The 22,555-nt window shown below is 49.1% G+C and overlaps 1 long non-coding RNA gene across 2 annotated transcripts in view; it reads left to right on the plus strand.

The window, feature by feature from the left end:
- The window catches only part of LOC139356872 (uncharacterized), an 81,373-nt gene extending 60,331 nt beyond the window's left edge, over nucleotides 1–21,042 (plus strand). The window contains exons 1-3 of one of the 2 annotated variants that reach the window (XR_011609353.1): nucleotides 18,004–19,311; nucleotides 19,582–20,692; nucleotides 20,827–21,042. This is a non-coding gene — a long non-coding RNA (uncharacterized lncRNA). Of the gene's footprint in view, nucleotides 1–18,003; nucleotides 19,312–19,581; nucleotides 20,693–20,826 lie in introns of those variants that run through there. The other variant, XR_011609352.1, reaches the window with a different exon arrangement.
- The last annotated feature ends 1,513 nt before the right edge of the window (nucleotides 21,043–22,555 follow it).

Consider the following 22,555-nt stretch of genomic DNA (forward strand, 5'->3'; position numbering starts at 1 on the left):
CAGCAGGAGAGAATGCTTCCTGTAAACCAGAAGCGTCTGAGATAGTTCTCGGCCCATTCAGAAAGTTCATTTTCCCAAGGTTAAAGACACAGCCTCAGGAGGGGTTGAGGACACACCCGGGACACCAGCCTTAGGAGGGGCTGAGGATGCGCCGTGACGGTCTCAGGTCCTGGACATGTGCCCAAGGTGTGTGAGGCACAACTTGACCTTACACTTTTTAAGGAGATGTGAGACATCAATATATGAGATGTACGTTGCTTTGGTCCAGGAAGGAGGGATGACTCGAAGCGGGGAGGGGTTTCCAGGTCACAGGTAGATCAGAGACAGATGCGTTTCTGGTGAGCCTTTCCAGAGAAAGCAGTAGATCCACATTTATCTCCGTGTGCAGATGGTGACTTTGAGTTCTATCCTCTGTCCCTGAGGAATTTCCTTGTGGACCAACGGTTGTGAGGGAGGTACGTGGCTTTTTTTTTTTTTTTTTTTTTTTTTTTTCCCCTCTAGTCTCTGTTAGGAGCATGGGAGGCAGGTTTGCCCTAAGCCGTTTCCCACCTTGACTTCACTTTAGCTTAGTGATTTCGGGGTCCTGAGATGTATTTTCACTTCACACTTCTGAACACACTGGCACTCTAAACAGTGTTGTAGGAGGCGTTCTAACTGATTTAGAAGAAGAAACTATTTGGAAGGACTTGAGCACCTTCTTCCTTGAGAGAAACAAGCCTTTGTTTATTTGCCCCGAGGCTGTTAGTCTGGCGGCGTGGGTGGCCTTAGAAAGCTGTGCCTCTCTGAGCGCCTGCCTGTGGAATCTGGTGACTTTGAGGTTAATCCAGCAGTTACATGTTTTGGAAAGCAGATTGTCTCTTAAAGTGTTGGTGATTGATTCTAACACCGGAATTTCAATGTGTATTTTCCACCCTTCTTACTTTGTCTCCTCATACCCTGAGATGCTGCTGCATTTGCCCTTAGGCTTCATTGAGGGGAGGGTCAGTTCTGGCCCTTTCTTTAGGTATTGATCTTGAATGGACAGAATCGAGATTCAGAAAAACCTTTGAGCTGTGAGAGTGTGCTGGTATCTATGTCAGTGGAATTCATGTGTTAAACTCAGTAATAGTTTAAGAAATATCAATCCTAGGCTGGGCATAGTGGCTCACACCTTTAATCCCAGCACCTTGAGAGGTTGAGGTGAGCAAATTCAATTTTGAGCCCAGGAGTTTGAGACCAGCCTGGGCAACATGGCAAGACCCTGACACTACAAAAAATTAAATAGTGGTGGTGTGCACCTGTGGTCCCAGCCACTCAGGAGGTTGAGGCTGCAGTGAATCGTGATAGCACCACTGTACTTACGGTGCACTGTGCCTGAGTGACAGAACGAGAACCCCTGCCACCACACACACACACAGACGTCCCCACACACACACGTCCCCACACACACACGTCCCCACACACACATACCCCACACACATCCCCATACACACATACACAAAGTATCAATTCTAAATGGACAAAAATGAGACCTTTTAAGTGGAAAAACATCCTGTTTGGTTGCTTACTTGGGTAACTGTTGACTCTTTTGCCAGTAAGAAAATGCAGCGGCCAGGTCTGCTGGGACCACCTGTTAAGGCTACTCTGGGCCTCATGGTTTGAGAACAGTCTGTCCAGGGGAGAGTGGGAGTGGCTTAAGGCCTAGAAGCCAGTTCTTGTGGTTCAGCGTGACTGAGGGTGTGGAGCTGGGGGCAAGGATCTTCAGGGCATGAGAGGGTAAATGGATGGGCTTCCAGGATGAGCCCCGGTGACTTTGCCTGGTTTACATCCATCCAATACAAATCCACAGGCTCTTACTCTAGAAGCTTCTGCCAGGGCTGATGGACTGGTCTGGGGACAGAGGGTGCCTTCTGGTTTAGGAAGAGCACTTAGTCACCTAGATCTAGGATTTATGGCACTACAGGGGACTCATCACACTCGGAGCAGCAGCCATCTGCATTCTAGACTTGGTTCTAGGCAAAGTATTTTGGAGCCTGTTGGAACCCTGTGTTCTGTTTATCTGTAAAACAAGTTAGAGTTGTAAATAGCTAAAACCTATTTTTAAAATTTTTGTCACAGAATATGGCAGTTGTGGTGGAGCCTGGCCAGAGACCCCCACACTCGGACACTGCCGCGTGCTGGGGTTGCAAGCGTTGCCTTCATCGGCTGCCTCTCCTGGCGTGTCTGTGTTCTTGACACGGGTGCCCATCGAGGTGCGGCCTGTGGGACTCGTGCAGCCATTTGTCTGTGTTCCTCTGAGGTCCTGCGGACTTCATGGTCCTATTGCAGAGCGTACAGTATCTGCTTGCATCCTGATTTCCCCAAACCCCAGGACAGGCCAAGAATTCCTTACACACAGCTGCAGAGGGCCCCGGGGTGTGGATTTGTGGGTGACGCAGCCTTTCCCCAGCTCGGTCTTCATCTCCAGAGTTGGCTTTAGGGCGACAGAAGCTTCCATCAGACTGGGGGGCCCTGAAGCTTTGGTGGTAGGAACTGGGTGACCAGCACGGATGATACCCGATTTCTTTGCATTTGTAGCAATAGTTGCTAATATGACCGATGAAATGTACAGAGGAAGGAAAAAAGGAGGTTTTGTTTTCAGAGTAAGTCTGTGCTTTGGGAAATGTGGTCTCGGGGGAGCTGTAAGCACACGTCCTTCAGGAAGGGGGGAGGCCGCGGCGTTAAACCTTCCGGTTTTTGTTTGCTGTGTGTGTTCATCGGGCTCATGGAATGTCTGAACATTTACAGGGAAAGTGGGGTTTCTTCATCCGGTTCGTGGAATGTCTGAACACTTACAGGGAAAGTCTAGCACATGCGCAGTGAGTTAACCTGTAACATCCATGTTCGCCTTGGGGCTAGTGTAACATTTGAAATGAGGCAGACTCAGCGTGTCATGTACAAAGGTGAGTTGTTGGGCACAGACGTTTATGCGCAGCCTCAATCACAGCCAGGACTGGCTCAGAGTCTGCGGTTTCTGGCGGGAAAGGACACTCACGAGGCCATTCTCTCCAGTTGGGGCTGCCGGCAGGGTCCCAGGGTGGGGCTGTCTGGTTGGCTGGCGTCGGAAGTCCACCCAGGTCCCGTGGGCAGCATTCCTCTAAACCAGGCTTCTGTCTGATGGCGGAGGAGACTTCAGGCTGGTTAACAAACTGCACAGGAGTTAGTGTCGTGGGGCTTCGAGGCTGACCTTCCTCTCTGTGATGCCGATTACATTTTTCTCTGGGCCTCATTGTAGCCACAGAGAATCCACCTCGTCTGACAGCAGGGGGTGCCATGTTGACATAGTAATTTATTGTATTAACCTTTTTATTACTATTTTAATAAAAGACTTTTTTTACTTTTTAAAGTGATAGGGTCTTGTGTTGCCCAGGCTAGTCTTGAACTGGTCTCAAGCAATCCTCCCATCTCAGCCTCCCAAAGTGCTGGGCTTACGGTCGTGAGCCACTGCGCCCAGCCTACAGCCATGTTTTTAAAAGTCGGCAATTTAAAAACACTGCTCCTTTCAACCCTCAAGCAGGCTGGTTGGCCTTGTACAAACTGGGGTGTCAGGACCTTGGTCCCCCTTTTATTTTTCCCTTTCTTCGGCCTCAAGTTCTGATGGAAACAGCAGTTACAAAGTGGGCATTAGTTGAGTCTTCCGTTACTGAACCCAGAATTCTCACTAGTTAGAGACGTTTGTCCCCAGGATCCCAGAAAGCTGTTTTGAATCAAGCCTATGGCAAATAAGTAAGGAACTAAAGCCTTGGTCCTCTGCTTAGTATCTGGGAAATGTGTTATTGCTCACACCCTTTGATCTGTGCTCACGTGCTGCATCTCGTCATGGGAAGCAGAGTCACCCTGTGGAATAAAGCCTGGCTTACGGTGGCACGTGGGGATGCTCCGGTCTGTCAATCCCTTAGACGGCGGCAGACGTGGAGACTCAGCATTGCATGCAGAGCCTGGGCAACCAGGGTGCATCCTCCTTAGAGACCACACAGCCGGTCAGCAAGGTGGACATCCAGGCAGATGGTCCTGATGGGCTCGCAGCACGGTGGCGAAAAGGAATTGGTTAGCAAAGAAATGAAACTCGCTTGTGGGTCCCAGCTACTTGGAAGGCTGAGGCGGGAGGATTGCTTCAGCCAGAAGGTCAAGGCCACGATGAGTCATGACTGTAATACTGCACTCTGGCCTGGGTGACAGAGCGAGACTCCGACTCAAAACATAAAAGGAAAGCAAGCTAAACCCTTACTCTCCATAGCAGGAGGGAGAATTTATCAAAGTAACTGAAACAAAAATCTTAGATGATGTAATTTCAGTGACTAAATGAGCTGTCCAGCCCACGTAGCTGGCTCACAACGCAACAGAGCCAGGTGCTGTTGCAGCTGCCTTCCCACCCGATCGCTTGTGGACATTTTCTGTTTTCCCATATCTCTTTTGGATACGTAGCTCCCTCCTTTATAGTTAAGTATCAGTAAAACAGGTTGTCTATTTTGACACCTAATTATGGTGTCTTTTAAGGAAAGAAAATGAAGCAGATGAGAGGAGCATGTAGGTGTGGTGAATAGATTTAGAGGAATATTTAGTACTTGGCACCACTCTGATCCCTCCTTCTTCTCTCATGCTTAATTACAGCTGCCGCCTCCCAGCACAGAACACTTTCAGCTCTGTGAGTAGGAATTAGATTTTCTAAATCAGAAGTTTGAGTTAAGCGGTATTTTACATGAATGGCCAGTCTCTAAGTGTTCTCTGTACTGGTGTGTGGTATAGAGGAAGGAACGGGGGCTTGGGGCAGGGTCTATGGTGCAGTGTCCTGGTTCCCATCTGTGAGATGAGGGCCATGAGATGGCCTAGAAGGTTCAGACTGTGGAGATTGAATGGATCTGCCCACTCCTGGGAAGCCTCGAGTCTAACTCGACTTGGGCTGGTTTTAGGGAGATGTCGGCAGCTCTGTCCTCACGGGTCACTGGCAGGGGCTCTGGCACTGTCCCCGTCAGGTGTCTCATGATCAGCCCAGCTTGCCCATCTTAGAAGCTGCTGGTCGTGTTCTCGTTCCTGTTATTTGTTGCTTAGGTTCTGTTCATGTGGAGACCTAGGAAGTTCCACAGTGAGAGGAGAGCTGCTGAGCCGCCTTCCTGCCTGGACGCCAGCCCCACAGAGGACCGTGACTGCTTGAGGTTGGCTTCTGCCCCCGGCATCACCTGTGGACGCAGTGGTAGTTTCTAAGCTCCTGGGGCACACAGCGCGGTTGTGTGGATCCACAGGACACTCTGGCGTTCAAGCTCGTGCCTCCCGGAGGAGAGGACCCTGTGGGCGCTGATGCTGGGAGCTGGCCGAGAGTCCAGTGCGTAAGACTCCCTGTGACGTGCACAGCTGCCATCTGCGCAGCCCCTCCTGATACCAAGATGGTCGTGCGATAAACGCACAAAGCGCATCTCCAGCAAAAGGCCGCAGAGTTTCCACATCCAGGATATCCACCGCGGTGGCTTTTTGGTGTTAATACGATGAATGTGAGCAGCAGGTGGTCTGCGTTCTGGGGGGGTGTGACTGTGCCACTGCAGTTTTGTTCTCAGGTCTTGATGAGCATGAACGGCTCCTGACGAGGGTAGGTAAGGATGCTGGGACCGGAGACGCTGCAGGATTGTAGCTTCAGGAACAAAGGAGGTTTTCTCTCTTGCAAACCCTTCAGGGAGGAAGTTCCAGGCTGGTGACTACTCCATGAGGTATTTGGGGATCCAAGTTCCTTCCAGACCCCTGCTTTGCGTTCCCAAGGACACGGCTGTCCTTGCTGTGGTTGGGACTGGGTGAGTGCCACGCTGGCAGAGTGGGGTGTGGGGGTGAGGCTTAGGGTGAGAGTGGCCATGATTTGCCTAATCTACATAATGACAGGGAGCTGGGAGTAAAGTGTAGCCATGGTCTGGAGGACGGATGTTGGTGAAGGACTGGCTGCACTCACCGCAGCTGGCCCAGGGATGGGGAAGGATGGCTGATCATGCCATTCAATGGTACCTGGTTCTTTCAGATTTGACCTTCTTATGGATTTTCTGCTATAAAGAGGAGAGAGCCTGTGGTTCTAGGCCAAGCATCTCACTCATCTCAAAACATCTTATATCCCTTAGCCAACATTTATGTCAAGTTTTAGAAGTCCTACAAACTGGCAAGCATTTCTCAATCTGGTTTAACCATTGGATTTTATATCTGTGTCTGCATCTCTATTTACATCTATGTGGTTATTTGACACTCTGTAGTACATTTGTAATAGGTTCTATTCGTTGGAAGTTACTTTCAGCAAACCCTTGCTGCTGCTAGAATTTTCAAGGTTGCAAGTAGAAAGGAGAGAATAAAAACCACATCTTCTCTAATTTTAAAATTTGTTGTTCCTCAAATCACACCAGAAGTACAAATATTACAAATTACAAAAGCAGCCAGAATCAAGAGATTTCTGGGTGATTCTGGCTAATCAGCAGTATTTGCTGAGGTGTGTGAAGCAGAGCAACACACCAAGAAGCCCTGGATGGGGGAGAGTTGGGAGGCCAGGCTGTGACTCCAGAGGTGCTGTTGCCTCAGGGAGAGGAGCTAGATGCAGAGAGGATAAATGGCCGCAGGTGCGACCACCGCCGTCCTTGCTGCGGTACGGGGGCCTTTGTACGGGGGCCTTTGTAAGGGGGCCTTTGTGAGCTGGGTTATGAACCAGGTGAAGGCTGTGCAGGCGTCAGAGAATCGAGGCCAGACATGACGGGTGGAGGCTTGGTGGAGGTGAGGAGCCAGACAGCCTCGCTAAATGTGCGGTGGCTCACTGCAGACAGCGTCCATCAGTCGCTAGACAGGCTTGATCTTCAGCCCCTATGACAGCTGCCTTTATCCTGTCTGCCTCCACCTTCTGAGGCCTATAGGCATCTCAAATGTGTGTTTCTTAAACAGATTTGGATGAGTTGCTTTCTGCATAACACACCTGGACAGGCGGAGGCTGGTTCTCCACAATGGCACCAGGGACTTGGCGGAGACTGGCGGGACAGAGGCACAGCACCAGCTCCCTGGGAGAAGGCAGTGCCTGTGGGATGGAGGAAAGAAGAGGCACACAGTGCTGAGGTGTGAACTCTAGTTTGCTCTTAGACATGACACACATGCTTTCCGGAGGTTTCCACGAAGCACTGTTAAAGCCACCAGTGTGGACAGGTCCTAAGATCAGGAAACCCAGAACATACGTGTATTTGAAATCCTTCATGTGCTGCAATCTCTTCAAAGAGGACCACAAGTCGTCTCTAATAATGTTGTCAAATTAATTTTTTAATAAGTGCCATGGCTTTTTTTTTTTTTTGTGGGGTAGGGCTGGTGTGTGACAGTAAAACAGATGCAGTGGCACAGCTGGTGGGTGTTGGTTCTGGGCCCCAGTTAGGCAGTTGTATGAAAACAAACCAAAAAGTCTCCACAGTGGTATGAACCGAAACACCTGGATTACGTGTTTTCATGTATTTAACATAAATGCACACATTTGTATTCTAAACACACATTTTTCTATATGTAATAAAATTCACACCTTTAAGTATTTAGCATAGAAACAGCTGTGCAGCATCTTCTCCATGCCCGCAGACACCCGGATGTTCTGAGTGGAAACCGCACTGCTGTGGACTTTGTGAGTGGTGAGCCATGCACAGATATGTGCTGTGTTTGCTGTGTCCGCTGACGCAAGCCCTGGTCAGTCCTGTTTCAGGTGGATGTTTTCCCTTGTAGTTCCCTTCTCTTGTTCTGTTTGTAAGTTCAGTAAACTCGGGACCAATGGTGAGAGTAGGCGTAGAGGAGCACGGTGTCGGCAATTAAGGAAAATCCACGCCAGACCTTGCAGAAGGAGGAGGCGTGTGGAGTTCCAATGCCTGTGTGAGCCATGACTGGTGAGGGCCTCTGGGTAGCAGCTCATCTGGGCTACTTGGAAATGCAGATTCCTGGGCACAGACCTGAGAGGCCCTGGAGTGACCACCCTCCAGGGATTCCGCCCAAACTTGGCCATCTTGTCTTTTGGCAGATCACCCGTGCCCAGCTGTCTCATTGAGATGCCCGGCTATCACAGTTATCTGCACAGCTGGTGTGGGTGTGCCGATGGGTGTACGGGACTGGCCTGTCTTCCTTTCTCCCCCTATGAAGTGTTTGAAGGTCTGTTATCCTACCCTGTTCTCTCCCTGTCCTCAGTGGGCAAGCAGGAGGTTCATTTTCACTTGCAGATGAGGAAAATTCTAAAAGTCTCATAAAGCAGGGAGGATCATCTTCAGAATCTTCTTTGTTCCAATCAGCTCTGATATTTTCAGTTGGAAAGACTTCCTCAAACACTTTGCATTCGTTCTGTATGAGAAGTGCTGTAGACTTTCCTGTTGTTTTAGTAATTAGGATCTGTTCTGTTGTCCATTACAAACGTATATATTTTCATTCTGAGACACGCTGAGTCAGTCTTTGCAGTCCAGAGGGATTTCATGTGCATTCATAGAAGCTTCCATCAGAAACCACATGCCAAATAGCTGTGGACATACAACCTGCTTGCGACTTTGGGAATTGCCAAAGTCAAATTCTCTCTCGATTTGAGGCTTTAGGAGCTTTAGAAATCTTGAAATTATAAAACGAAGATGTGACAAAATTAAGTGTATGTCAAACAAAAGAGATAATATACTGTGGGTTTTAAGGGCTGTGGTACATTATTTGGTTATCTTTAAGGATGTCGTGTTCCACCCAAGTTACAAATACATGAAATTTAAATATAAGGTGACCCCTTCAGAACATCCTGGATTTGGTCTTGATCTTCTGCCCTTGAAAATGAGATTCTTTTTTTTTTCTTGAAAATGTAATTCTTTTTTTTTTTTTCTTGAAAATGTGATGGTCTTAAACTGTGTGTCTAGACCATCTCATCTGAATTGCTTTGGAAACATCTGCACGGGCATCTTTCTATTCTTGGGTATAGAGAGAACGACATCATTATGCTTTAAAATAGCAAAAGTCCCGTAGAGCAGTTTTTCTTAAACTAATGAGCTATTGTTGGAAATCAAGGTGTGTAGCAAGTTATAGAATCTCTCAGTGAAAGTGATTATTTAAAATAGAAATCTTAGTTTTTAAAATAAAATGCTAATAGAGAACCTTTTGTTCACAAGAATCTAAAATGTTACGTCTTTGTTTAGAATTTAAGGATAGTAATTTGCTTCTGAGATCTTTGTGAGTGAGATTTGAAATCTTAACTACGGTTTATCAATGTTTTATATATATGCATGTATGGATATATATATGTAAGGTATATAAAACGAAAATAAGCATGCATGTATTTACATTTATATACCCTTCTATAATGTGTATACTTCTAGTCACACAGAGGTCTAAGTGACTATGACTTTATTTGATGACCAAGAGGATAATTAAATAATTTTCCTGCTCTTAGCCTTGCTTTTGCATCTGATCAGGGACCCTGCAAAGTGTGCCTCCCATGTTCCAGGCCTCACACAGCCCGTGCCAGGTTTTGGAAGCAGGAGTTTGTCTGCAGCCACTTCGGGAAGCAGGTGGTTGCCAGGATTGCCCAGAGCTCCAGGCTGTCTCCAGTCCAAGCCTCCCTGGGTAGAAGCTGCCCCACTAGGGGCCTGGACATGGATGTCGGGGCCTGGACATGGATGTTAGGGCCTGGAGCCAGGGACTGCTCCGGAAGAAGTGCTCCTGTCACTGCTGGGCATGAGAACCGAGGACAGGAGGTGGAACCAGCCTCGGGCCAGTGCACGGCCTCCCGGGAGTGCTTGCGGGTAGCCCCAACCACCCTTTCCTGACTCCAAAGCCAGCACCAAACTGTGAGATCCCCTTGGCCCACCCCTCAGGTTCCTAAAATGGTTAGGGTTTCCTGGGCTGTGAATTTTTAAGTCTAGGCTAAAAAGTCCTGGGACAGACTCACTGGGTTCTTCATGTAGAAACGACGAGGGTGCTGGTGACTCAGAGCAGGCACTGCACCTCACTCCAGGGTCCTTTGCGCCAGGTAGAAACGAGCGTGTGGGTCACACAGAGTCCCTGTATCCTCGCTCCAGGCATTGCTCTTTGGTTTCTTAATTAATAAGCCTTGATAATGAAAATGTGTTCTCCCCAGAGTAGAGTTTCCGGTTACGGAGGCTCACCTGTAAATGCCGTGCCAGGTCACATATGCTGAGATCTGGGCCAGGTCCTGCTTCCTGCCCACGGCCAAGGCAGGTACTTCATTTGGGAGGTGACCCAGAGGGACATCTGAGAGGCCTGCCTGTCCCCGAAGGATGAAGCTGCTGACCTTCACACTCTGCTCCGGCCTCCATCAGCTACCTGCTATCTGCAAACTGCCTGCTTTTATGTTGCCATCGTTGGAGATATGTTAGGAACTTCGTATGGAGAAACCCCCTTAGGACGAGCAGATCGTGGAAAGGTGGGAACCAGGGCTGGGAGGGTGGTGACCACGGCCAAAATGAGAACCGCGGTGGGCTGGGAGGTCCATCTTCTGTCTAAAATGTTTTTTAAAATAGTGTCTCAGGAGCATGAGAGGGCAGGCCACAGATGAGGAGAACGTATCTGTAAAAGACTCATCTGATAAAGGCTGTTATCCAAACCGTGCAAGGAACTCTCAAAACAAGAAAATGAACAACCTGATTAAAAATGGAAAAAAGACCTGGACAGATACCCCAACAAAGAAGATACACAGATGGCCAATCTACACGTGGAAAGATGGCCCGTGTCTTATGTCATAGGGCGAGGCGCCACTGCACACCCACCAGCCTGGTCAATACTGGAACTCCGACACGACCGTGAGCTGGTGGATGTGTGGGTGTCAGGACCGTCACTCGTTGCTGGGGGAAGTGGGGCAGCTGCTGTGGGAGGCAGCGTGGCGGTTTTCCATGGAACTAAGCACTCCGACCACAGGAGCAATCACAGTCCTGGACGTTCACTCAGAGGAGCTGAAAATTTACTTCCACGAGGAAATGTGCACACAGATGTTGACAGCAGCTTTATAGCTTTATTTACAATTGCCAAAACTAGAAAGCAACCAAGATGTGCTTCAGTAAGTGAACGGATAAACTGTTACGTCAGAAACTGGGATATTATTCAGCACTAAAAAGAACTGGACCACTAAGCCATGAAAAGACACGGATCTTAAATGCATGTTGCTAAGTGAGTCTCCAATCTGGAAAGGCTGCCTGCTGTGTGAGTCCAACCGCAGGGCAGTCTGGAAAAGGCAAAGCTGTGGAGACAGTAAAATGGCCAGCAGCTGCCAGGGGTTGGGGAAGGGAGGGATGAATGGGAGGAGCATAGGGGAATGTGTAGGGTGGGGAAGCAACTCCGGATGGGGCTTTCATGGGGGATCCATGCCGTTCCATGTCTGTGAAACCCACAGAGTGAGCAGCAGCAGGCCGAGCCCTCGTGTGAGCTGTGGACTCTGGGTGGTGGTGCCGCATTGATGCGGGTCTGTCGGTCATACAGAAGTGCTGCTCCGGTGGGGGCAGGAGAATGATGGAGGCTCTGCCTGTGCTGGGGAAGGAGATAGATATGTGAGGACTCTGTACTTTCCTCCTGATTTGGCTTTGAACTGAAAACTGCTTTTAAAAACGTCTATTGAAAAGGCAAACAAGAAAGAATGCTAGCCAAAGAGTGCTAGCCAGATAGCATCTGTGTGCGGGTGTGGCCTGTGTTCTACGTTCAGGATTTCCGTGTTAGAATACACATATCTGAATTACTCAGAAGTTAAACCTTTGCATTAAGTAACTCACTACAAAGTTACAGTATCAGCTTGAGCACTGGCAGGATAGCCAGGATCCTGTATCCTGACCAGCTTCTCCCCTTACAGGTGCAGTGACACCCACAGCCTCACCCCAGTGAGCAGCAGGGCTGGGACCAGGAGTCAGGCTTTGGGGGGCGGAGAGGAAGTGAGATCTGTAAGCCCGTGGCAGGGAGGAGCCCATGGCAGGGAGCCGGCATGGATGATTTTTTTTTTTTTTTTTTTTTTGGCTAGTTTTCCTTATCACTGAGGCCTTCTTAGACTTGGGGAGTCGGGAGTCCCCACTTTCGGGCACCTCAGAAACCAAAGACTGCTCCTAATTCTCATGTTCCAGATGCCTCAGGGGGAGGTACCTGGGTTGTTGGGTGCAGTTCATTATTTGCTGCTCAGTGGAATTTGCCCCAGCATTTCTGGTGGTTTTTAAGAGCTGATGCTTGAGCTGCTTAAAATCACACATGGATATTGATTTACCTGTAAAAGTTAAGAATGGAATTTTGAGTTCAAAGGTTTGTGAAAATGTTCAAGTTTGTGTACTAATATATACGTTACATTTCTGGAAATATCTAAAAGTCCAGGATTTATATTAAACACTTCTCTTGATTTTTGTAATACCTACCTCTCATATTTCCATTTGGATAATAGATGTCAGAGGGCTTAAATTTTGAGTGCCTGAATTCACTGAATTTAAGACTTCTTACCTCAAATGTAATTAAACTGAATGTAGCCAACAGTATTATAAGTTTTTTTTTTTTTTTTTTTTTTTTTTTGAGACGGAGTCTCGCTCTGCCGCCCAGGCTGGAGTGCAGTGGCTGGATCTCAGCTCACTGCAAGCTCCGCCTCCCGGGTTCCCGCCATTCTCCTGCCTCAGCCTCCCCAGTAGCTGGGACTACAGGCGCCGCCACCTCGCCCGGCTAGTTTTTTGTATTTTTTAGTAGAGACGGGGTTTCACCGTGTTAGCCAGGATGGTCTCGATCTCCCGACCTCGTGATCCGCCCGTCTCGGCCTCCCAAAGTGCTGGGATTACAGGCTTGAGCCACCGCGCCCGGCCTATAAGTTTTGATTAAAATATATATATAAGCACATATCCATGAGCATGCAAATGGGGGCAACATATTAAACCATGGAAGTAGAATTAGTGTTCTTTGTTTTCTGAGAAGACAAATTTTTAAAAAACCAAGGGGTCTTACAACTTTTTAGTTTCCAACTTATTTACCCTAACGTGAAAGTTTGGCAGGAGAATATTGACAGCAGCAGAAGAGTAGATCCTGGGCAAGTGTAGGCTTTGGGAGCAGCGGGGTGAGTGCTGGAAGGAGCTGGCTGGAGGCAGAGCAGGGAGGTGCTCAGGCAGGTCAGTATAGCCTCAGGGAACGCGGTTCAGTGAGAAAGGGTTCACATTTCCTGGAGAGCCCTTGTCTCTGCCCATGGAAAACCCAGACTCCTTCCAACTGGGATGTGCATCTCATGTAAAAGTTACTACTCCCAGAAAGGAAGCCAGTGGATATAGAATTTTTTTTTGTATGCAGAAATTACTTTAAATTTGTTTTTAATCTTATCCTTTTCTTCCCCCATCTTAGTGTCTAGTGACTTCCTGCAGGTAACGCACACATCTTAGGAGAGCGCTGTATTTCAGTTGCTGTTGGCTCTGATGTGACTTTGTGGTGTCAGAGGTTCTGCCCAGAGCGTGGCGCTCTCTGCTGAGCGTTGCTTGTTGAAGGCCCGTGTGGAAACTTTCCCTGTAAGCTCGTCAACCCCAGCAGTCTTGGTTCAGAAACCTTTGGATTTGCTGAGACTTCACACGGCCTTCTAAACTTCTTGCGTGACCTTTTCGTTTTAGTGTTCCCTATTAATTCAGATGTTTTCCAGAAGGTAAGTAAGCTGCTGAATGCAGGGTGGGGGGTGCCCTCCATTGGCCCTGGGGAGAAGCATCGCTGTTTCTCCGGATGGAGCTTCCCTCCCGCCATGGTGTGCTCCAAGATGGAGTTAGGGTTCTTTGGCAGAAGTAACCGTCAAAGGCCCGCCTCTCAGCGGCAGTGTGGCTGTGGGTGTGCGGCCTTGCGGCCGTAAGGGCCCCTCCCTGTCAGTGGCACCAAGGAGAGGAGCAGGGGGAGGCCTGGGATCTGTGCTTCCTAGACTGTGTCGTCCGTTTGTAACTAGACGTGCAGAGAAAATGTTGGAGATAAGCAGGCGACAGTGTCTGTCCCTAATGAGCTCAGGCGTGCCATCTGAATCGGCCCCCTTCCCAGGCTGGCTGTGCCAGCTGGGCGCCCAGGCCTGACCTCCCGCCAGGACAGAGGCCCCGTGTATGTGGTGGGGGGAGGGTGGGGGTGAGGGTCTTGCTTTATTGCGGTATCCAACGCCACGCGGGGTCAGCGATTGAGTTCAGAAACCTCAAAAACTCAGCAGTGCAGACTTTGGACATGACCCGTCCAGCCCTGGGGCTCTTTCTCTGAATTTCCTTCCATGGTATCCTCATCCCAGAGGCTCGTGTCCCCGCACGGCTGTTGGCAGCTTCACAGCTTCCTCTGCCTCCCCTCCCAGGCCATGGTGTGGCTGGGGCAGCTGGTGGCTGTGCAGACCCCACAGCCAGTAGGTGGTTGGTGCCAATGGCTTGGGTCTGGGTTACCTGAGCCAAGGACTCCAGTGCACAGCTGAGCTCACCTTGAATGGCTGGATTGGAAGGCCTTGGGTTTTAGAGAGGCAACCAGAAGATTGCGGATTGAAGGACAATCTGCAAAGGAGAAGGGGAAATAGGTGTGCTGGATGGGCAACTGGAGAAGTCTGTGCAGAGCCTGGGACCCGGTACAGATGCAGAGCTGGCATGGGGAATCTGGTGACACAGCCACCGTGGAAGTGGACAAAGTCAAATGCTTCAGACCGACATGGAGGGGCTGGTCTAAAACGATCCTCCTTTTCCTTTAATCGTAGCATCTGCTGGCTTACAGGGTGGGGGAATGAGATCTGTGGTGGTGGCGAGGAGAGACAGGGATTTTAATTAAACCCCTCTTTCTGGGAGAGGGGAGTAGCCGTCTCTATAGGACGGTGAGCATTGTCACCTCAGGCAGCTCAGGCTGCTGCAACGAAACACCATTGACTGAGTGGCTTATGAACAACAGAAATTTGTTTCTCGTAGTTTTAGAGGCTGGAAGGCAGGATCAGGGTGCCGTACGGGTGGGTTCTGGTGTGGGCCCCTTCCTGGTTCACACACACCTTCTCTCTGGCCCTGACACAGTGGGAGGGTGACAGATTTGCTGGGCTCCTTGTCTGAGGCACAAACTCCATTCACGAGGCTCCAGCCTCGGGAACTCATCACCTCCCAAAGACCTCCTGACAGCATCGCACTGAGGGTGAGGATTTCAACCTGTGTTTTGGGGGACAGGCAGGCGGTTCATAACCGTCAGCCTCTTTGTGTATTTCTGACTCAACATTGAGTCTGCAGTGGGCTGTCCAGGGGACAGAGCCTATGTGGACACTGAGCGAGGTCAGAGCTGCAAGCATGTACACATCGGGGGTAGGGGAGCTGCCAGGGCTGTGAGAAGGGGGTTTCAGCGTCAATCAGAGCTGCTTTCCTGGTAAATGTACTCATAAGCTATCCTGGCAACATTTGCTTTTCATGAAGAGTCGGTCAGGCAGGGCAGCAGGCAATGTTGCCAGAAGCTTAGACCTGATGGGCAGCAGAGAAGGGACAGAAGCCATGACCTTGGGGTGGTCAGCAGTGCCAGGTGTCTGCCCTCCAGGCCTCACACCTGTGACTGCAGAGACTGAGCTGACCGGGGCTTGCCGGCCAGTGTGGCTCTCATGCAGGTGATTATCGGGGTGTGCTTTCTATGTAATGTTCCCTCAACCCTATCCCCACCCCACCAGTTTCTGTGCCTAGCAGAAATCATGCTGCTCTCCTTGATGAAGCATTGAGTTTCCTATGGAGGTGTAGGAAGAGCACGATTTGGCTCACGTCAAAATACTTTGCAGTGAAGCTGCACGGAAGAGGATTTTAGGCTTCCATTTGACGTTTCAGACAACGCCTGAGTGTTACAGGATCCTCTTGCTTGTTAAAGCACCAGATGAGAAAGGCTACTGGTTAATAAGGGACACTTTTTACATTAGCACAGAGAGGGTGGCTTGAGATAAATTCAGTGTAACGTAGGTGTGTTTGTAAGCCGTGAAAGGGACCATCTCTCTGCTGGCGACATATGTTTTCTGGTATGGATTTTGTTCTAAAAAAGGATGACTGGCATTCGGTAGAATCATTCCAAAATTCCCCTGGAAGGCATCCACATGGTGCCTTGTTTTCTCCTGACATTCTGGGCACCACGAGGAATTATTCTTGTCTTCAGCACTAGCAGGAGACTTTTCCTCAACACATGCTCCTCTTTGGAGTTGTGGGTGCGAAGGGGTCAGAGTGACCCCGTCTTCATGGAGCTTTCGGACACCATGGGGACAGTGTGGCACGATGTCGGGCTCGGGTGGGATGGAGGCTTTCCCCAGAAAACAGCTGCCGATTCCAGGGAGGCCCTCGATCCCTCCTCCCTCTGTTCCTCCACGTCATGTCTGAATTAAGGCTGTTCTATCATAGCGGGGGTGTCATGTTAACTGGAAGTGTGCTTTTGTAAATAAATTAATGGTGCATTTGCCAAGGACAGCGAGATTTGATTTGATGAATCCAGTGTGGAAAAGGAGAAGGGGATTGGCTGGGTGGGGACATGTGTGATGGGAGCAGAAAGGAGCAGCCATGAAAGCTGGTGGGATGGAGGGGTCGCGCCCGCATTTCCATGGGGTCTGTCGATGTTTGTGCCACTAGACCTGAACCTCTGTCTCCACTTCTAAAACCTGCATGGTGAGGAAGCCCCTGATGGGCCTGAGTTGTTACTTCCCATGGCCATTGCTGGGAAGGGCCCCGGACGCCTCTCCTGGCTGGTGACGGCCCCGGGACTAGACACTGGCTTCGTCCTGACCTCTGCGAGGGGCTTGGGCTCCACACACAGCAGGTACCTGCGCATGCCTTTGGACGTGAGATGTTGGCGCTTGGCTTGGAGGCCACCGCGATCTGGGTGTGGTCAGGACTGGCTCATCCTTTGGGGAGAGAGCACCTGCCCGGGGGCTTCTCTGAGGTGCATAGCCCTGCAGTGCCCTCACAGGATGCCCTGTCCTGCGGGGACTTCCTGCCATTCCCCTGGACCCTCAGGTGTGGGAGCCAAGTGTGGTGTGTGTGTGTCCCTGGTGGGGGTGCTGAGGACACCACGTGCCTGCTCGTGCGAAGACCCAAGGCACTGCATGGGCTCATTTCCAGGGGCCTGTTGGCATCTGAGGGCCTGTGGGTGTCTTTCCACTGGCAGGAAATAATGGGTGGCCCATGTTACCTTTTTTTTTTTTTTTTTTTTTTTTTTTTTTTTTTTGCCAAAAAGCCCTAATGCCAACGTTGCACTCCCGCTGTGGGAACCACCCATCTCAGGCTCACTGGCCCTTCTGTTTCTGGGCTGTTGCAGTGTTGTGTTGGGATAACTGTGTTAACTTCGTTTGAATTTTCTTCCTGTTCCTTTGGAATAAGTGTCGATAGCTTGTGCTGCTTGTTCACCCCAGAGGCAAGGGTGTCCTTTAGGCCTGGCAGAGCACAGCGGTGCAGGGAGGTGCTGGGCCTCGGCCTCCCTTGTCCGCAGCCCTCACTGCACGTCTGCTCTTCGCTCCTCGTGCACACGGCCGGGGTCACGGGCTGCTCACTCTGCTGTTTGAGATCGTCTGAAAAGGTGATGCTTACACTGAAGGGAGATTGGGGGTGTGCGGCTGATTTTAAATAGGAGGAAATGACGGTAACAGAATGAGCAATGCCTAGCACTTAGTCTCAGGCCTGAGAAATTGTGTTTTAGAAGCAAGGTATCCTCAACTCCGGTTTTCTTCAAATTAAATCTTTTAAAGAGTCCACAAATAACAAATAGTTAAAGCCTAAAACTATGTAACAGAGGGCCTAGAGCCCAAGCCACTGCCACCTCTGATTCCAAGACACCTCAGCAACTTGGTCCTCTTCCTCAGAGAACCCCGCTTCTGCTCCTCCCTCCACGCTCCTCTTCCTCCCCCTGCCCCTCCCTTTCCCTTGGACAGCCCTCCCCTTCCCCCACTTCCTCGGACAGCTTTCTTCCTCTTCTTCTCCCTGCCTGTCCTTGGGCAACCTCCTTGGAACTCCGGTTGAAATTCACTGGTCTGGCCGGGCGCGGTGGCTCAAGCCTGTAATCCCAGCACTTTGGGAGGCCGAGACGGGCGGATCACGAGGTCAGGAGATCGAGACCATCCTGGCTAACACGGTGAAACCCCGTCTCTACTAAAAAATACAAAAAACTAGCCGGGCGAGGTGGCGGGCACCTGTAGTCCCAGTTACTCGGGAGGCTGAGGCAGGAGAATGGTCTAAACCCGGGAGGCGGAGCTTGCAGTGAGCTGAGATCCGGCCACTGCACCCCAGCCTGGGCGACAGAGCAAGACTCTGTCTCAAAAAAAAAAAAAAAAAAAAAGAAATTCACTGGTCTGTGGGGCCACCCATTTGACAGACGAGCATGCTGAGGCCAAGGCACAAGTGAGTGACTCAGACCCGCGCAGAGGCTGACCCAGAGGCCGTACCAACGGGTTGTCACTAATGCAAGAGAAGCAATGATGCGGCTTCACTGATCTCCAGGGAAAGCAGGTCGATAACAGGTTATAAACATGGGAACATTTTGGAAAAGCCGTCGTCCACCTGTCAGCTCCATCTCTCCTGCCCGGAAGATGTAGGGAGAACCTGCCTTCAGTCCACCCTCATCCCGTAACAGGACAGAGGACAAGGGTAGAGACCCAAGTCCTGTCAGTGCCCTCAGGAAACCCCCGTTTCCTCCTCATGGTGGAAGTGGAAACCATCCCGCTGGATGATCTTCCCGGGGAGACCCTCCACCCTCAAAGCGAGGAATCTGGTTTGAGCACACACACGTTCTTGGTGCCATCACTTTCTGCAGCTGAACGCTGCGTACGTGGCCCGTTATTCTTGCTAGTCCGGTGTTACTGGGTCCTGGGAGTTTCTGTGGGCTGATGGCAAGTGTTTACCATTGTGTTTAGAGAGAACAGAACTTTTTTGTGTCGAAATCACATGATAACCATTGCCATGTGATTCCTTGGGTTGATTGGGGTGGGGGATGCTCAAGTTTTTTCTGAGGTCTAAGTGCTTGTTTGAGACAGTCTCACTTTGTCACCCAGGCTGGAGTGCAGTGGTGCGATCTTCGCTCGCTGCAACCTTTGCCTCCTGTGTCAAGCAGTTCTCCCTGCCTCAGCCTCCCGAGTAGCTGGGATTATAGGTGTGTGCCACCACGCTTGGCTAATTACAAAAATTTCTAATACAGGAAGGGTTTTGCTGTATTGGCCAGGCTGGTCTCGAACTCCTTACCTCAAGAGATTGGCCCACCTTGGCCTCCTAAAATGCTGGGATTACAGGCTTGAGCCACTGTGCCCGGCCCGATCCTGACATCTTTTAAAGCTGCCTTCATGTACCAAAAGCCAGTCTATGTTTGAAAATCAGCCTTGTTGAAGAGCCTAAGAGGAGAGGGATATACTTCAGCTAGGTAAATAACTATGCATAGGTTAAAAATATGGGCCAAAATCTATCCCAAATATTAACTCTTCTGCTTTGCGTTTTATATCCATTAATGGTTATTCTTTCACTATTAAGATTTTTAAAGATTCTTTTGATAATTGTAGACAAATTACTATTAAAACTCAGCTGCATTTGTAACACTTTAAAGAACTAACTGATGACATTATTTTTCTCGGAGGCATTTTGGATAGTTACATAATTGTTTATCTCTTTGCCAGAAATCTTTTTTTTTTTCCAGAGCAGAAACCTGAAAAGAAACATTCCTTTGCATTAAGTGCTATTTCACTGTGTGACCATCAAGTTTTGAATGTGAGAACAAGATCATCGTGTATTTTTGGGATAATTCTTGCTTAATAGTGATAATGCTAAGTGTTTAAATTATGGAACAGTTTGTTTCTTTGAAAATTACTATTTGTCTGCTCACCAGATGGGAGCTGATGAGAATGTGGATGTAAAAATTAAATTGTATTTAGCTTGTATAAAAGAAGTTTAAAAAAGCTTTTTTGTTTTGTGCTACTACTGAAGTTGCTTAGCTGTGGAAATGAGGTGATTGCAGGCACCTAGAATTTGATCTCCTTCACTTCCACGATGGGAAGAAATTCTCCAAGAAGCACAGGAATCTGACTTTCTGATATTGAGACTCCTAGGCATCAAGCCCCATGGAAGGGGTGGTGATTACATGAGCGTTGGCGTTGATGTGGGCATCCTCCAAGCCGGACGCAGGGAGCAGGGAAGGGCAGAAAGAACAGGCCCCTCAGGAGCCATGAGAAAATAAAGTGTTGGCAGCAGTGGTGAGGGTTGGTGTCAGGGGCCAGGAAGAGGTGGCGAAGGGGGAGCATGTGCCTCAAGGCAGCCCTGGAACCCGCAGTCCCTGCAGTGAGGTCTGATCTGCAGGGGACATGGACGGCCAAGCGGCAAGGCCCACAGACAGCCTGGACTCTGCTGCTTCAGAACTCTGGTGGACGTTGCAAACGGCCCCACAGAGTTGCAGTGCACATTCCTCAGACAGAAAGAAGACGCTTGGAACTGTTCCCAGCACGAAGCCAGTGCCCCGTGAACAGTGGCTGCTGCTGTCATGACTGAGTGCCGTCCAACTGGGGACATTTGCTCTGCTCAGTTCACTGCCTTCAACAAGCTTGACGCATTGAACGAGGGCTCAGTCGATAATGTACTCTGTAAATACTCTCTCCCGGCTAGAGTGAGCAAAGCCCAGGGAGCGGGTGGTTCTTCAGTATTACTCAGGTGTTTGTGGCAGGGCCAGCTGTGCGGCTGCCAGAGCGAATGTGACCAGGAAGCCTCTGTCCCCCCGAGGTGGCCAGCGATCCTGTTACATGTGCCATAGGCAGAAGGTGGGCACTGCTGGGGAACTTGCTCATGTTCCTGTTTTCTGATTGGAAATTCAAGGTTTCTGAGCATCCTACTTCGAATTTGTACATTGCTGAGACTGTACACATTTCAACGCTTGTTTTTTTCTGCTTTTCAGATCTATACAACCTGGCGTTTGGCCGTGGCTTCCAGGACAGGCTGGATGCAGAGTGAAGTCCTCTCCTCACTGTCAATGTTTGCAGATGTCTTCGTGTATAAACTTCGTATTTCTTGAGACTTTCAATTAGGTTTTTACTTAACTGGACTTTTAAAATTGCCATGCACATAACTCTACCAGTTACAATCTTGAGCTAACATGGGTTTTTGGTTTTTGGTTTTTGGTTTTACTTTGATGAATGTTTAACATTTGCATGCTGGATGTGGGGGTGGAGGTCATTTATCTGCTTTTCATTGCCTTCTTGGTTATACTTAGTGACTTTCAGGTAAGGTGTGGAAGGCGTGGTACAGGGTGAATTGCAGGCCGCACTGTGGCGTCGTGGAGGACAGGTGCGGGCTGCAGTGGTGTGCACAGTGGATGAGAGACAAGAGGAGACTTCCATCCTTGAGGGAAACACACAACAATTTAAAAAACTGATCGTCTAGCTTACATGAGGTCCAACAAATTCAGTTTGCAAAGTTTAACTTCCAAGTTAATTTAGTAATTTTTCCCCTAAGTCATTAATTTAGTAGCTTATGTTTAAATATATTTCTTTTGTCTAAAGGAGGCCATAAATTCTAAAATGAATGACTAAACATGTAATAATTTAGGCATACAGCACCTGAAGGGAAAACTGCCAGTATGCTAAAATATTGGATACAGATGCTTTTAAAAAATATAATGTAGCATTCTTACAATGCATGTGCTCTTAGCGTGTAACTTGGTGGGTAGTTTTGAACTATATTTGTGGGAATGTGTATCTTGAATACTTGAGGCTACCACTGCAGATGTGTGTGTGAGATGTATAAATACCGAATGTTATTCTCCCTTCCCTTAAATGGAAAACATTAGCTCCCTTTTATTTTCATTTTTATTTTTTATTTTTTGAAGTGGACTCTTGCTCTCGTTGCCCAGGCTGGAGTGCAATGGCACAATCTCGGCCCACTGCAATTTCTGCTTCCCGGGTTGAAGTGATTCTCCTCTCTCAGCCTCCTGAGTAGCTGGGACTACAGGCACCCGCCACCACGCCCAGCTAATTTTTGTATTTTTATTAGAGATGGAGTTTTGCCATATTGGCCAGGCTGGTCTTAAACTCCTGACTTCAGGTGATCTGCCCACCCCGACCTCCCAAAGTGCTGGGATTACAGGCGTGAGCCACCGTGCCCAGCCAGCGCCCTTCTGTAATGATTTTTTATACAGTTGTTTTTGCTTTTTGTTTTTTTGAGACGGGGTCTCACTGTGTCACCCAAGCTGGAGTGCAGTGATGCAAATCTAGGCTGACTGCAGCCTTCACCTCCTGGGCTCAGGTGATCCTCCCACCTCAGCTTCCTGAGTAGCTGGGAATAGACACATGTCACCACGCCCAGCTAATTTTTTTTTTTTTTTTTTTGTAATTTTAGTAGAGACAGGGTTTTGCCATGTTTTCCAGGCTGGTCTCGAGCTCCTGGGCTCAAGCGATCTGCCCGCCTCAGCCTCCCAAACTGCTGGGATTACAGGCGTGAGCACCACATCTGGCCCATTTTTTTTTTTTTCCCTTCCAGGATTAGAAGTCGACTTTCAGAAAACCCTTCAACCTTGCAAACTTAATTTTCCATAACAATATGCCTCTAGGATAAAAACAAGACAGAAAGAAAGTATGTGTGGACTGCAGTTAAAAATTTTCTACACAGCATAGCTTAGGAGAGTTGAC

Source organism: Macaca nemestrina, chromosome 10 (genome assembly GCF_043159975.1).
Source record: "Macaca nemestrina isolate mMacNem1 chromosome 10, mMacNem.hap1, whole genome shotgun sequence".
Taxonomy (NCBI): domain Eukaryota; kingdom Metazoa; phylum Chordata; class Mammalia; order Primates; family Cercopithecidae; genus Macaca; species Macaca nemestrina.